Source organism: Podarcis melisellensis, assembly GCF_964234715.1.
Source record: "Podarcis melisellensis genome assembly, chromosome: 8".
In the NCBI taxonomy this organism is placed as follows: domain Eukaryota; kingdom Metazoa; phylum Chordata; class Lepidosauria; order Squamata; family Lacertidae; genus Podarcis; species Podarcis melisellensis.
The window spans coordinates 62655137-62671097 of NC_138540.1; the positions used below are offsets into that span (position 1 = coordinate 62655137).

General features: G+C 43.8%; 1 long non-coding RNA gene across 2 annotated transcripts; it reads right to left on the bottom strand.

The window, feature by feature from the left end:
* Positions 1–3761: 3761 nt before the first annotated feature.
* On the bottom strand, positions 3762–8596 carry LOC309375663. Of its 2 annotated transcripts, XR_014170982.1 has the most exons (3): positions 8483–8596; positions 7232–7463; positions 3762–4397 (listed from the first exon to the last, which is right to left on the bottom strand). It is a non-coding gene; the product is annotated as an uncharacterized lncRNA (long non-coding RNA). The 2 variants fall into 2 exon arrangements; XR_014170983.1 differs by having other exon boundaries at positions 7232–8596.
* Between the last annotated feature and the right edge of the window lie 7365 nt (positions 8597–15961).

Below are 15961 nucleotides of genomic sequence, written 5' to 3' on the forward strand. Positions count from 1 at the left end.
GGACATGACTTGTTGTGGTGGCAATGAAACTTGTCTTGAAGGCCTTAGGCTGAAAGTCTGTGGGGGCCCTAATGTCACATGTGCTGGCAAGGGGGAGTCCCAAGTTATCCTCAGGAGACACTGAAGTCAAACTTAAAACATCCTTTCCCTTCACAAACCCCTGGAGGTGGATTGGATCCAGCTGCTTGCCGTAGCAAAGCACTTTTTTCTTCATCAGGGTTCATTTGTAGCTGTGACCCGGTCTGGTCACTGAAGCAATGTTTTAATGTAGTGAGGCCTCTAATTAGCAGGATTTCGAAGCTAATTAAGACGATCTTTCCAATCTCATTTAGATCTCTCTGTTAGGGCAACGCACGTCGCTTTTGGTGAGCTACTGGGAAGTAGCTGTTCACCCAAAGAAACACAAGGCGCAAGAGTCTGTAATGACTCAAGAAGGGAGATTAAATCAAGGCACACTTTCATAAGATTGGCAAGACGCAGGCTTCTGCTTGCTTACACATCCAATGCCATCTGCACCTTCAGTAGAACTGAAATGAAAATCCACACAAATCTGACATTCCGCATAATGTCCAAATCCAAATCGGACTTTTCTAATTTGGAACCCTTTCCAAATGTTTGCCTTTTGGAAATGTTTGTCTGTCAATGCTTAGAAGTTGCTGATTAATTTTAATGACACAAGGTGCCTCTTCGACAAATCCAAGATCTAGTAATTGATACAGCTGAACATTTATGTCCCACCTTTCCAGTTATTTACTTTTATTATTTTATGAATACATTTTGTTTATTGTATTTATTATTTATTTATAGCCTTTTCCACCCTGCTCTGTAGACAAAAAAGGCTCTCAGAGCAGCTTACAAGAATTGTTTCTAATGTAATACCTGCCCTCAGGCTAAGAACACAAAAGGAAAAGGGAATGCAAAGGGAAGAGGGGGCCAAAGGTTCTTAAAGTTGCACACTCAGAAGCCTAAATTAGCTAACATCAAAAAATGTAAAACCATCCACTTTAAAGCTAAATGTGGAATAGCAAAAGAAGCAGCAGATAAAACCAGTAACAAATACTGGGAACCATGCGTAAAGCATTCAAACATCAGACAGCTCAAAGGGCTGCTGAGACAAAAAGGCCTTCAGCCAATGTAGAAACACCATGGAGGAGGGAGTCTGAATCATACAGATTTATGGGGCAGGGCTGTAATGTTTGTGACAGATCCATTCCTTAGTCCAGGCCAGCATTTCAGAATGCCCTGGGTTAATCACCAAATAGTTCACCCCAAGACTTGCTGGCAGGGCAAGGCCAGTTGTGGAAGGAAAAATAGCAGTCTGCTTGAGGCTGTATATATATAAGAATTCCTGGATACCAAGATACGAGTTTGGAGCAAGGACTCTTTGGTGAGAGAACCCCAGCAGAGATTTAAAGTCACAAAAAATGCCAGCAAAGCATGGATATATAGGCTGTAAGGCCTTTAAAATATGTCCTTCCAAGTGAGTTCCAAAATTTTCCTCTTCCCCAAGTATGGGAAAAGACCACGTTTAGCAAGTTAAAATTGGTTTATTTACAAATTCATCAAAGGTCAGGTTCATGTGCTTTCTCATACATCAGTCAGAAAAATTGCACAGGCAGTAAAACTTAGCTTAGTTACAAAGTGGTTACAAAGTTTCTAAATTATTGGTATTGGAACTCAAGAGTGACTAGTGAGAGCCATGTGGCTGAGCTGGTGAAGCCAGTCCAACCTCTTCACGTGCATCTCAGGTGTACTGGGTACAACAATAGGTTTGCTTACCTATTTTCTTCCAAGGTGAGGGGATGTGACATAGCTAAGCATGGCAGGACAGCTCACTTTATGGTATTAACACCTTCCTGTATGAATTAGACTTAAGCAAATTAAGTTATATGAGGCTGGATATCCCAGAGTTTTTTCATCCTGAGGTTTATAAATCATTTATTATATAAACTATATATTTTGGAAGTGTTTGTTTGCTATGCATTGGGACACCTCTTAGGATATGGAAACTACATGTTGCATGATCCTTGATTTCAAAGAGCAGAGTTTTGCCTATGTTTGGATACAATCAAATGCTATCTTGAATCATTTATTGAATTGAATTATATATTGCTTATGGTTTTTGTTATGTTGGTAGTTATGTAAGTCTTGTCATGTTGTAAGTCGCCTTGAGCATTGTTTTAACTATGGAAAGGCGGCATACAAATAAAATGATGATGAAGATGAAGATGGCAGGCTCAACCTTTCAAAACTGCACTGGTTTTAACTACCGATTTCCAAACAGCACTTGAGTGTTTGGTGTCTTAAAATTCCAAAGCAATACCAGCTACAAGGCTGCTAAGCTGATCCTTTAAACATCTTGGTCCCAAGGTTTGGGGGGCTTTAAAGGTAAGGAGAATGAGAAACTGCCTTATACAGAGTCAGACTCTTGGTCCATCTAGCCCAGTATTGTCTGCACTGACTGGCAGCAACTCTCAAGGGGTTCAGATGGGCTTCTCCCCCAGCCCTGCCTGGGGATGCCAGGGATTGAACCTGGAACCTTTTGCATGCAAAGCAGGTGCTCCACCACTGCGCTAGATTCCTTCCACTGTACTTCAAACTGAGCTCAGAAGCCAATGATGCTGATGTAAAAGAGTTGTGTGCTCCAGAAACAATGTCCTTTCTGGTTAAAGCACCACATTTTGTACCAGATGAAGTTTTTGGATGCTTTTTGAAGGCAGGCCCATATAATTCAACCTTGCTGTAAAGGTAATCCAGCTATGCCCCACAGTACCTCACAGGTACCCCAGTGGTACCTCAGGTTACATGCTTCAGGTTACAGACTCCGCTAACCCAGAAATTGTGCTTCAGGTTAAGAACTTTGCTTCAGGATGAGAACAGAAATCATGCTCCGGCGGCGTGGCAGCAGCAGGAGGCCCCATTAGCCAAAGTGGTGCTTCAGGTTAAGTAAAGTTTCAGGTTAAGTACAGACCTCCAAAACGAATTAAGTACTTAACCCGAGGTACCACTGTATTTAGAGGAGAGAGGTGAAGGAACACCTACAAACTGGGCACTTGTCAGTCATGCATTTAGCCTGTGTGTCACCATTCAAATAACAGAAGTAAAACATTCAGCTGGACACACCCACATGTAGCTTTTTGTATACCAACTGTGGTTCGTGGGGAAATTCTACCCAAGAAAAAGCTTGCTCAGTTGTTGCTGAGTATCAGTATGATAGCAATATGGAGTAACTTTTGCTACAAAAGGCTAGCCTCCCTGGGTCTTCTTAGACATCACTCCAGATTACACCGAGAGTGATATGATCAGTCGTAATAATACTGCTGCTTTGTCCCTAATTATCTCCTCTCTAGTTACGTACCCCGGAGAAATCTTTTAAATAGTGAAGCCTCGTCCGCTATTTAATCTGAGGGATTCATTTGTGCTTCTGAATGTTAGGGACAGAGTTTTTGTTGCCAGATTCTTTCTAGCCCCTTCCTTTGGAGAATGAAAAAGAGGGGTGGACTTTTCTCTAAGCCAACACGTCTCTTCCTTTGCAGCTAATATAAGGCAGGAAAAACTAGGAAACTTTTCGTCGAGAAGCAAAAGTGATGTTCCATTTCTTTTCAGTTCCCAGATATTTAACAATGGTGTATAATGTTGCCACAGTGTTTTTGGCGATGTGGACAAAAAATAGATATATATCTGTCAAAGATGCTAGAAAGCTTTTGAAAAACAATTACATGTTTTAAAAGCTCATTTTCAAGTCAAAACAACAGAAAAAAGCTATTTAAATGATTTTATGTACTCATTTATTTCAACAGTTTATATACGGCTTAATTACAAAAATCTCTAATAGGTAGGAAAAGAGCCTTTTCTTGCAGGCCACAGAAACATACTCACTTGCTTCTTGACACGCTGCTCAAAAGTCATCTGTTTCAATCCCCTTATGAGAAAATTCAGTGTGGTGCAGTGGTTAGAGTATTGGACTAGGACCTGGGAGGACGAGGTTCAAGTCCCAACTCAGCCATGAAATTCACTGGATGACCTTGGGCCAGTCATTGTGTCTCAGCATAAACCTACCCCACAGGGTTGTTGTGAGGCTAAATTGGGGAGCAGGGGGACAATGGAGCTCCTTGGAGGAAAGGTGGAATGTGAGTGTAATAAAATAAATGAATAAATGCCCCTTAGAAACCAGCCCTAAACTGCAAAACTAAACGCTTGCAACCAGATGCAGGAGTTTTAACTTTGCGAAGAATAAGGGAAAAGAGAAGGGGTGCCTGGTGCTAAGTAAACAGGAGCTGCAGAGTTTCCATATCCTCTTAGAAAATAATGTCTCATCTCCAGGTGCTATAAGATCATCGTCCTCCAGGTTAGGATTCCACTGGCTGCAAATGGCCAAACTTGTGAAAATGGTAAGCCTTAAAGAAAGGAGACAGAAAACAGAGGCTTTGTAGGTTTTCTCACAAAACGTTCCGTAAAGTAGCACTTTAATCAAGATTCTCTAGAGGCTGGCTAATTCCCCAGTGAGTTCCCAGAGTTACTTCCTTGTCCGGAAGTCTGTTCCTTACATTCCTTACAATTAGGGATGCGGGAGAAATTCAATTCGGTTTGCATTTTAAAGCGAAGCTACTCAATTCAAACTTTCCCAAACAAGAACCGAAACATAGCCCTGCTTCAAAACTCAACACTTCTTTCAATTTTACAATGCAGTTTTCCAATGTTTACAAAAATGTGTCTGTGTTGTATGCATAACAATGAATGTATTGCTGAAAACGATGTAAAAAAATGTGTTATAGTAAGGGAAATTGCTTGCAAATTAGGTACATTCATTACAACTACATACAAAAATATTTTTTAAGGGAAATTCACACTAAGACGTTGATTAATTTTCATGAGTGTTTTTTTAAAAAATTGCAAATCGCTGCAGAAATGTGGATAACTGAATTTAAGGATGACAAAGAGAGAAACAGAGAGGTCCATCCATCTCTCCCTACTCACAATGTAGGAATCAGATCTTTAATGTAGATGCATCTTTCTTTCAAGAATGGGCAACTGCAAGGCCGCTTCTGCTCTACCATTTTAGGGACTTGGGCCAGGCAGCCCTTCAAACAGAAGACTCCGGCAGATAGTGAGCCATCCTCTGGCAACCGTTGGCCAACCTGAGTTTTCAATAGGGATGGGTGAATCTGTACCAATTGCGGCTTCTCAGCTTCCCAATCTTAAATTCAGTTCTCTACATTTCCACATCAGTCTGCAGGTTGTCATAATGGAAATTCATCAGCATTTTAGTACAACCTTTTCTTAGTATTAGGGATGCGGGTGGTGCTGTAGGTTAAACCAAAGAGCCTAAGACTTGCCAATCAGAAGGTTAGTGGTTCGAATCCCTGCGACGGGATGAGCTCCTGTTGCTCTGTCCCTGCTCCTGCCAACCTAGCAGTTCGAAAATACGTCAAAGTCCAAGTAGATAAATAGGTACCATTCCAGCAGGAAGGTAAACGGCGTTTCCGTGCGCTGCTTTGGTTCGCCAGAAGCAGCTTAATCATGCTGGCCACATGACCCGGAAGCTGTACGCAGGCTCCCTCAGCCAATAATGAGAGATGAGCACCGCAACCCCAGAGTCGATCACGACTGGACTTAATGGTCAGGGGTCCCTTTACCCTTTACCTTTCTTAGTATTATTTTGTTTACGTAGTCCATAAAATTTATACATAGCTTGATTTTAAAATAAAAAAACCCTCAAAGCAGCTTACAAAAAACCATGTACATGTTTATATGCAATTTTGCCTAATATGCACATTTTTCCAAACCAATCTCCCCTAATGTTAGAGATATGATGAAAATGACCAAGACATATATGGCTCTTCTTTGCTGTTTTCACTAATGTTTGGTTTTTTATGCACAATTTACCATAAAATATACATATTTGTACACAGTTTTTGGTTGGAGAACTGCACCGAAAATTTAAGAGATGTGCAAATTTCACAACATGGCTGTGTCACGGTTCACATATTGTTTTGGAGAGAGCAAATTATGTAGATCTGTCTTTAAATGAGCAGTGAATTTAATTTCTACCTCATCCCTACAGAGACACACAAGGTAGAAGTAACTCCCATGGCATTAAATGGGACATATTCACTAGAGTTTAGGATTCCAACCTTAAATATGTTATTAGTGCTGATTGCAAAAATGCTCTGTGCCGCTGCAAAATGGAGTCTACAGGAAACAACATTCACCACCATTATTATCATTGGGTGGTTGTGGTGGAATATATTGATGGAAGAACAGCTATTATTTGACTTCATATTTTGGATACTTTGAAGTGAGTCTGGATTTCTACCCACCCTCCCTTGCCCATTAAGCTCACCCATTTTATTTGCTAATACAAAAAAGGAAAACAAAATGGGGAAACCCACAATGAAACTCAATGCATCAAAAGGTTTGGAAATCCAACACAATTTTCCAAAATTGCAGCAAGTTGATTAGCTGAAATAGTTAATGTGAAATTATATCAGCCTCTGCTCCCAGCCCCCTACCCGGACTGCCATCTCAGGGAGGGGTAAAAAAACCCCTAGAATAATAATTAAAAGATGCCTAGAAACGCTCTTCGAAGAGCATAAATTCTGAAGATGAAAGTAAATGATTAAAATAATTAAATACTTCAAGTTGACAAGCAGAAGCAGAATCTTGCCAACGGACATTTGTCGGTAATTAGTTAATTAATCCTAACACAAATTATAAGCCATAACAAACCAGTCAGGCTGAACGCAGCCGGCTGTTCAGAATTAAACTTAGGGGGTGGAGGAGTGGGAGTAAAGGAAGTGTGGAAGAGAGGGAAAAAGAAAGGAGGGGAAAGTTTTCAACTTTCCTCTGAATGGAAATGGAAATTCCAAAGAGAAAGAAAGAAAGAAAGAAAGAAAGAGAGGGAAAGTTTAAAGCAGGAGATGGAGAAAAGATCCATGATCAGCAGAAGGATTCCCAGTTAAAACTCCGCTTTGTTTCCAAGGTTACTAGTCCCTAGAGTTTTGTTTCCTTGGGTCTAAACATGTGTGATGGAAGCTCAATGACCTGTTTAAGTGAGAAGTAACCTGTTTTGCATGGGAGCAATAGCTAAAACTGAGGACATGCATCTCTCCCCACCCCACAGAAGGGACACAGCAGGGAGACACCCCTGTCTGAGACCCGGGAGAACTGCTGGCAGACAACACTAGGCAACACTGGACTTGAACCTAAGAGGAACCCTACTCAATCAGACCAAGGTTATCTTGTCCAGCATCAATGTCCAGCATCTAGTTCAGCTTCAAAGCATCATGGCCATGCTTCACTTCCACTGTGAGAGGCAGTCTGCTTCTGAACGCCAGTTGCTGGGAATCACACCTGACGGGGAGCATTGATACACTCAGCTCCTTCTTGTGGGCTTCTCATGTGGCAGACCACTGCGAAAACATGATGGCCTGATCCAGGAGACTCTTTGAACAAGCAATTTCCTAAAATACATAATATGAGATGCACACATTAAAAAGCTGCTTATTGATTTCAGGAACCACCATGCAAAATTTGGTAAAAATCTGGCAAGCCCTGCCATTCTTTCGAATGCTTCAGATGACTCTAAGCCTTTGCTGAGGCAACATCTACACAAACCCATCTAGCAGGACCCACTGGGAGCTTGCCTTGCCATGAACTGGAGGAAGTTCTGGTACTCATCACCACTTTGCCGGGGCGGAGGAAGTGGTGGGTGGTGGGTGTGGGCAGCTCCCGGTGTCACCGTGGGGGGTGACAAAATGGTGGGTGGCACTCACTGGGGGAGACGTGGTGGCTTGGGCGCGCACAGGCTTCATGCTGCCCAAATGGTCCGCCTACTGCCTCCCCCCCAGCTGTAGGGCGGCTGAGTGGAAGGAGGCAGGCAGACTCTGAAGGCCTTGTGGTGTGCCACACCACTATGGGCAGCTCGCTGCGCCCCTGGGTGCACTGCCCCAGGCACCCGAGTGGCCTCCTCCACCGCTGCACTTTGCCAGTAGTTCCCAAGCTGAAACAGAAAAGCATGGTGAGGAGGAGGTGTAAGATGCCTTGCTGTGGTGTCATATGAAGGAAAACCACCTGCTACATTGATTGTATTGCATGTGTGTCTGTGAAGGCAGCCCAGATCTCCAGATATGAGTCCTCCTGCCATCTTGCCAGAATACCGCGAGTTCAAAAAGGGACAGTGTAGTTCCTTTGCCCATTGTTGGATGGAGAGTGTGGACTTCTCTTTCCAGTGCTGCAGTAATTTGCCATTTCCCCACCATAGTAAAGCCACAGTTTGTGGCCAGGTGGGCAATTCCAAAATTTTAAATTATATATTTTTAAAGTGTAAAGGCCAATGACTCACTATATCAAGGGAGAATGAGGGATGTCTGGAAATAGCTTGGGAGACAGCATTCACGAAAAGCACATGACTCTTTTGTCAACATCTTGAGATTGGTTCTCACGTTTTTGCATTGTGCAAAAAATGTATTTACAGTGGTACCTCTGGTTGTGGACGGGATCCGTTTCGGAGCTCCGGTCGGATCCCGAGGTTTCTGCAACCGGAGGGACCGCTTCTGCGCATGCACGCGCAGCAAAAACCCAGAAATATACTTCCTGCTTTGTGGCTTACGTATCCCGAAGTTTACGTAAGTGAAGGCTATGTAAGCGGAGGTACGACTGTATTAGACAAAATTGTATATGAATATGTATATTAAGAGAAAGACACTAAAATGCTGGATTAATTTTCATGAGTATTTTTAAGTGTCCATAAAAATACATATATCTGTGAAAATAACATGCAAACGTGCATTATTTTAGAGGGAATCACTTTGCAAAAATATGTATATGAGACAAAACTGCATTCCCACCACAAACAGTATATATTAAAAGAAATTCACACAAAAATGTGGATGAATTTCTGAGAGCACTTAAAAACAAAAAACAAATCTGCAAGCTGATATGAAAATGTAGAGAACTGAACTTAAGGTTGGGAAAATCAGAAACTGAAATGGACAGATTTGCCCATCCCAATTTGGAGGGGAAGGGATTGGATGGATGGATGAGTGGGGGTGAGGTACACGGATGGACAGAGAAGCATCAAGTAAGAAGAAAGGGCATTATATAGTTGGGAAACAGCCCCCCAAAATAAATCTGGGAATAGAATCCTATAGATAGAATGATTTGCTAAATATGAAATAAATCCCTAGCTTCTTAAAAAAAATAAACAAATCTAAGGCTGTCTGCAGTGAAGAAGTTTTGGCCCTGCATGTGTAAGTGCATGCATGATTGTGCCTGTGCCTGTGCCTGTGTGTTTTTAAGTGTTTTGCATGATGTGAGCTCTGACCTTCAGAGAGGAACAGAAGGAATATTTTCTCGCCTGGGGCTAGCGTTGTCAGTGAAATGTCTGTCTTCCTTAATAATTTCAATCTGGGTGACAGGGGACAGGGCATTTTTGCTCTGAACGAACGTACTGTAAAAACTGTCAGATAGGATTTGTTTCAAGACGTGGCGTTTCCATCCACTCAGGGTCATCATTACAGGCATCCCATGACCTGTGGAGCACAGTGTTTCTTTTTTCCGCATGGACTGACGTGTGCCGCCACCAGTTCTAAAAATATCCCATTAACTCCTTTTCCTCCCCAGTTTATCTCCTTCCCCTGTCTAAGGCAAGGGTGGGGGACCTGATGTTTAACTCCAACTCCCATTAGCTCCAGCCGGCATGGTCAATGGTCAGGGAAGGTGGGAGCTGAGGGCCACAGGTTCCCCATTTCTGGTCTAGGGATAAGTCACTGGAAGTTGGGAGCAAAGCCAGACCCCAATGTTTTTTTCCCCTGTTAGGGCTGCTTCTACACAGAGCATAGCTGAACTATGGCACTCACTCCTGCAGAAGACAGTGACAGCTGTCAAACTGGATGACTCTTAAGATTCATGGAGAATAAGGCTATCGGTAGCTACTAGGCATGATGGCTATGCTTGGCCTCCATTGTCAAAGGCAGTAATGCTTCTGAATGCCACTTGCTGGAAACCGCAGGAAGGGACAGTGCTCTTCAGTTATTGTCCTGCCTTCAGACTTGGTTTCTGGTTGGCCACAGTCAGAACAGGATGTTGGACTAGATGGGTCAATGGCCTGATCTGGCAATCTGTGATATGTTCTTATGCTTCATTCAGTCACTTTCATGGGGCATCTACACACATTCATCTTCACATCCTATGTTTTCTCTGTGGCTCTTCTATCTCTTCTCAGACCACAGAAAATCCACCTCCTTTTCTTTCTTTCTTTTTTAATTATACAGAAGCAGCACAGCCTTTGGAGATGTAGAAAGTATTTACACTACTCCTCCACCTTTTCCAAAGGTCCTGGGGCTCATCCAGACAATCTCCTTATTGGGGATTCATCCTGATTTCTTTTCACACAAAAAACGTTCGGAGATTTATTGATTGAGCATACATTCTGATTTGTTTGCATTCACCTTTCCAGTGCATTCTTCTGTCACTTTCTTTCCAAAAAAAGTTGGGGAGGGCATGCTTATTTCACAAGAGCACCAAAATCCATTTTAACTACACAACCTAAATTTGCTGGTATATGATTGATTCATTCCTGCAAAGTAGTGGCAGCCTAGAAGCCGTCATGGATTTGACATGTACAGTGAAGTCCTGGGCAGGAGACTCTGTCTGTCACTCAGCCTACTTTCCCTATTATCATTCTGATCGTGCTACTTTGTTGATATTTCCTTTTCAGTTTCATGATCTTTTAATTAGGGCAAATACACTTTGGGGGCAGTATTTTTTAAATAAATAGGAAAACGTTCATACAGTAACTGTTCTAGTGAAAAAAGTGTTAGATTGCTAATTTAATAAAGGACTGAAAGCCCCATCCAATTGCACTCCGCTGCTTTCCCAGAAGCTATGTTATCAAAATGTTTATCTCCCCACACCCCAGTTTGCTCCAACATTCCTACTGTTTAAAACAGTTTATAGTAATAAGGCAATAGAGCCTTGGTGCAAAATAATAATAATAATAATAATAATAATAATAATAATAATAATAATTTATTATTTATACCCCGCCCATCTGGCTGAGTTTCCCCAGCCACTCTAGGCGGCTTCCAATCAAGTGTTAAAAACAATACAGCATTAAATATTAAAAACTTCCCTAAACAAGGGCTGCCTACAAATGTCTTTTAAAAAGATAGCTGCTTATTTCCTTCACATCTGAAGTGAGGGTGTTCCACAGGGCGGGCGCCACTACCGAGAAGGCCCTCTGCCTGGTTCCCTGTAACTTGGCTTCTCACAATGAGGGAACCGCAGAAGGCCCTCGGTACTGGATCTCAGTGTCCGGGCTGAATGATGGGGGTGGAGACGCTCCTTCAGGTATACAGGACCGAGGCCGTTTAGGGCTTTAAAGGTCAGCGCCAACACTTTGAATTGTGCTCGGAAACGTAATGGGAGCCAATGCAGGACCGGTGTTATGTGGTCCCGGCGGCCACTCCCAGTCACCAATCTAGCTGCCGCATTCTGGATTAATTGCAGTTTCCAGGTCAGCTTCAAAGGTAGCCCCACGTAGAGCGCATTGCAGTAGTCCAAGCGGGAGATAACTAGAGCATGCACCACCATTAAAGCACAGATTATCAACAAGAAAAAAGGCCAAAGATGGAGAACATGTGGCCATCCAGATATTGCTGGATCACAACCCCTATCATCCCTGACCACTGGGCTACTGTTGATGGGAGCTGGAGTCCCAACAATATCTGGAGGGTCACAGGCTCCGCACCTCTGAAGTAGACACACCTCCCTACCAGTATTATGTAGACCACACCTACTCTCTCCCAAGGTCAGCAGAGGGCTTTTAAACCTTTCTCTCCCAGTGTGAACAGCAGAAGAGGCTTTAGCTGAGACATTTCTATTATCAGGCACTAAAACAGGGGCAGAGGAACTTGGCTCATGAGCTAACTTTGGACCACCAGAAGTAAAATTTGCCCCATTGGGTCATTTCCCCAAAACCACGCTTGCCTGCCTGTCACCTTGCATCACTCTGTGACTCTAGAGCTACTATCTCCTGAACACAAGCCAAGACTTGGAGAAACTGTAGTGAGCAGCAGACGTATCCTAAGCAGAAGGGAATCTGTGGCTCACCGGATGTTGCTGGGACTTTAACTCCCATCCGGTACAGCCAGAATGGCCACTTGTCAGGGTTGACGGGGATTGTAGGCTAGCACTAGGTTCTTTTGTTGCTGCATGCACCCTCGAACTGCATTGGCCTTTTTAGCTACACTGCTGAACACACATGGCAATCTTACCACCACTAGCATGCTGTTTCGGGACTTCCAACCCCGCTGGGCCAATTTCAGGAGCTGTAGGGGGTGCATCGTGGTAGGAGAGAGAAGAAGCCCTATTGTGCTTTGGGTAGCTCTTCCATTGGCTTCTGGTAGTGGGAATCAGCTGAATCCTGCCCATGGTCTACTAAAGCCTCAATGTTTTTCCACATGTAGACCAGGACTCTGAAAAGTCTTAACTTCATCTATTCAGAGTTATTTCAGAGCTAATTATATATTAGCTTAAGTAATTTCTTTGGTCTCTCTGAACTGAACTAACTGTGCCCAGACGTCTGACTGTCCCGAACATCTTTGAATTCAGGCAAAGTGCTTGTCTTCTTCCAACATGTCCTTGTCCATATTGACAGCTGACAGGGACTCTCCGCCAAGCGAGGGGGCACCACGCTGATGTGGTCCTGGCTGACCTTGCAGTGATTCTCACCTGCGCTATCAATCAGCTGGAAATGGACACAAGTGCTAATCACCTCCATTGACACTACTGGACAAGTGGGCTGCAATCCATTTTCACCTGTGCACATCAATCGATTCCCCCATCTCAGGTGGAGAGTAAACACCATTTCTGATGATTGGTGAGAGGCAAAAGGCAACCATTCCCAGGAAAGAAGCTGGCTCCATTAACCCATTGGGTGCCACTGTGGAGGGTGTTACGACGTAAAAGCCATGGATGTGTCTGTCCCCACACTACCTTCCAAAGGAAGGAACTAAAATACCATCTAGTCTAATCCCTGCTTTTCTAGAGGCTCACTGCAACATTGTTGGGTAAATTCGGCCTAACATACACATTTTTGAAAGCATTTTCCCCCTTATCATTATGTGTGTTATTTTCAGTAATATATGTATTTATGCACACTTTACGCTAGAATAGAAATTTTGGTATACATTACTTGGCTGGAGAACAGCATTGCAAAATATGGAGAAGTGTGGCGCTGGGTCTGAGCTTTGCACAAAGCTGACAAAATACAGCTACCCATTTCCTTTCCAGGCATTCGTGCATGCCGGTGGAGCACAAAGCCCATTCTGCCCCATTCCATGCTCTTCCAGGTCCAAAACAACCCATGCGTTGGCGGTTGCACATCAATTGAATGGTCGCAAAGCAGTTGCCGCCTGTAATTCAAATTACCAGGTGCACTAATATCATATCCTATGGCACCAGGTCAAATTGGCACCTCAGTCCTGTTTGGTAATACATTGGACTGAGCTTCTTGACGTACAGGGCTTAGTACGTATAAATCTTTATTTTTCTTCCTTCCTTTTGAAAATTCAGTCTATATGTTTTCCCTACCTTCTTTCCGATTCGCCTCTCTTTTCAAAATTCAATCTGTCAAGACAATTCAATAACAACCTTAGCATTTAATTGTACCCTAGGGCACAATAAAAATCGGCAAGGATGATAGCTGCTGGTTAGTGTGCCCCCCTGGTTTTGGTTAACTTCTTTTGGAAATAAAATAATACAAACCCCTAAGTTAGGCAGCCTGGCTTTGTGTGTAGCGAGCACTATGCTTCACAATCTACAGGGAAAACCTATTTTAAAAATCCAAATTGGATCCACACACTTAAAAAACTGGCATGGGGCTCTGCCATTGTTCAGTAAAGGAAAACATCCTGTTTTGATTTACACATGCGGTGCTCAATTTAACAAGTGTAGCTGTGGGCGATTGGAAAACAGTCAAAATGGTGAATACGCGCCTTACTCTCATTTATACAGTTTCTTAAAGACAATTTGTTGCTGTTGTGGGCCCCCCATCTCCCACCCCCATCACTCATTCTCCTGGCATGTTTTTAAAGCTACAGGCCTGCCTCTTGCCTGGTCTATTTTTCAGGCCTAGACACAACATATGTAATCCAAGTGCAACCCACTAACAGGTAGCACAAGGCAGGTAGGTTACATCAGAGGTCACCAGTCTTTTTAGATCTGTGGGCACATTCAGATTTTTGAATGACTGTTGCGGGCGTGCCACCCCCTCTGGTCACTTCCCTCTCCCGGGTGAGCTACCCTTCTCTGAGACAGGAAGAAAGAGTGTGTGTACCCACTCACATACATTTTACTTTTTCTAAGGGACCTGGGTAAAAGTTGTATCCCAAAGAATTAATTCAACTCTTGAGAAGCTCATTAAGCTGAAATAGGAAGTGGGGAAAAGCGCCATTCTTCCAACTTCCTCCTTCAACTCTAAACCAACTTCATGACAGCTGGAGAAGTACACAGCGACTTTGTGGACACCAGGGAAAGACCTCAAGAAGGTCCCCATGGGTGCCATGCTTGTCACCCCTGGATTATTATAATCCTGGAGGGGGGGGGCGGAAGCAGGTGAGATGAAAGCACAATATAAGAGTAGTGGGTGCTAGGGAAGGGATGAAGAGGGAACAAGAAATTAAGGGGGCTATCAGGGTAGGTCAGAGGACAGCATTTTCAGATTCTCTTTATTATATATTTTTATTTATTACATTTATATTCCACTCTTCCTCCAAGAAGCTCAGATCTCCTCCACTACTTTATTATTTATTTATATATTGCCTATACAGTGGTACCTCGGGTTACATACGCTTCAGGTTACATACACTTCAGGTTACAGACTCCACTAACCCAGAAATAGTACCTCAGGTTGAGAACCTTGCTTCAGGATGAGAACAGAAATCATGCTCCGGCAGCGTGGCAGCAGCAGGAGGCCCCATTAGCTAAAGTGGTGCTTCGGGTAAAGAACAGTTTCAGGTTAAGAATGGACCTCCGGAACGAATTAAGTACTTAACCGGAGATGCCACTGTATGCCAAAATGGCTTCTAAGTGGTTTGCAACTATAAAATCAATGGTAAAATCCAGATTAAATTAAAAAGAAACCAAAGAAGTGCCATGGTCAGATCACTTCCTGGTGCAACTGGACTTCTCCGCGACCCTTCCCCTCTGCAGGGAGGTGGGACCAATTCGGATGGTCCGCCCCCGCCACTTAATGGATCCAAATGGTTTCCAGAGAGTGGTAGGGGATGCTTTATCCCATGTTGATGGCCTTTCAGCTGATTCCCTGGTGGCCCGCTGGAATGCGGAGTTAACCAGGGCTATTGACTGTCTGGCTCCGAAGCGCCCTCTCCGATTGCATGGAGCCCGGACAGCCCCGTGGTTTTCTTCGGAGCTGAGGGCGATGAAACAATCGCTGAGACGGCTAGAGCGTCGGTGGCAGAAAACTCACTCCGAATCTGACCGGACACAGGTTAGAGCTCAACGTCGAGCCTACCAAGTGGCGATAGCGACGGCGAAGAAGACTTTCTTCACCGCCTCTATTGCATCTGCAGAAAATAGTAGCAGGAGACTCTTTCAGGTGGTCCGCAATTTAACGGAACCACCTTTACCACCGGGGCCTTGTAAAGACCCCAAGATCTCCTGCAACGATTTTGCAAAGTTTTTTGCAGATAAAATCACTCATATTCGGAAGGAGCTAGACACCACCGTGGGAGCAGGGCTGGGGCGGGAGAGTGCTAGAGCCCTGTCTGGTCAAGTTGCATGGAATCAGTTTCAATCCGTTACCCCCGAGGATGTGGACAGGCTGCTTGGACGCGTGAAACCAACCACCTGTCTCCTTGATCCTTGCCCATCCTGGCTAATAAAAGCAAGCCGGGAAGGGCTGGGCGATGGGCTCTGCGGGGTGGTGAATGCTTCC